Source organism: Cervus canadensis, chromosome 13, assembly GCF_019320065.1.
Source record: "Cervus canadensis isolate Bull #8, Minnesota chromosome 13, ASM1932006v1, whole genome shotgun sequence".
In the NCBI taxonomy this organism is placed as follows: domain Eukaryota; kingdom Metazoa; phylum Chordata; class Mammalia; order Artiodactyla; family Cervidae; genus Cervus; species Cervus canadensis.
Window position 1 is genome coordinate 17,944,840 of NC_057398.1, and position 869 is coordinate 17,945,708.

Below are 869 nucleotides of genomic sequence, written 5' to 3' on the forward strand. Positions count from 1 at the left end.
GCATCTGACCACTTGGCAATCACAGTAAATGAATCCAATGACACTCCAGTTTATGCACCCACAGGGATGCTTGACCTACACCTGTTAGGGCAAAGACCCCAGACACAGGTGATGAAAACAAGGTGTTACCACTCAGAGGGACGCTGCCCAAAAATGATCAACTGGCCTCCCTAGAGGACAATTATTCCTCAGGGCCACAACTGCAAAAAAATCTCTTCTTAGGTTAAAAATAGGAGAGGAAAAACCAAGTATGTAGTTCCTTGGAAATAAGGAATGAGCCAGAAGAACTTGAAAATAGTGGGAGAAGCAGAGGAGGCCAGCTCTCTGGTGGGACAGCTCATGCCTACGACAGAGGAGCCTGGGCCAGGAAAGCCTTGCCTGACTTTCATTCTGCTCTTCAAACCGCTTTCCTCCCTTCCCTCATACACTGTCATTTAAGTATGCTATATCTTGGTCTGTATGTGCTTAATGAGAAAATATATAATAAATAGAGTTTAAAAAACAAGATGAATAAGAAGGGAACTGAACATATGTCTCATCCAGTATTCTTAACCCAAATAGTAATCTGCCAGGCTCCTCTGTCCATGGGGATTCTCCAGGCAAGAATACTGAAGTGGGTTGCCATGCCCTTATCCAGGGGATCTTCTCAACCCAGGGTTCAAACCCAGGTTTCCCACATTGCAGGCAGATTCTTTACTGTCTGTGCTACCAGGGAAGCCCAAGAATTCTGGAGTGGACAGTCTATTCCTTCCCCAGGGGAATTTCCTGACCCAGGAATTGAACCGGGGTCTCCTGCATTGCAGGTGGATTCTTTACCAGCTGAGTTACAAAGGACGCCCAAGTAAAGACAATCCAAAGTCAAAAGATGA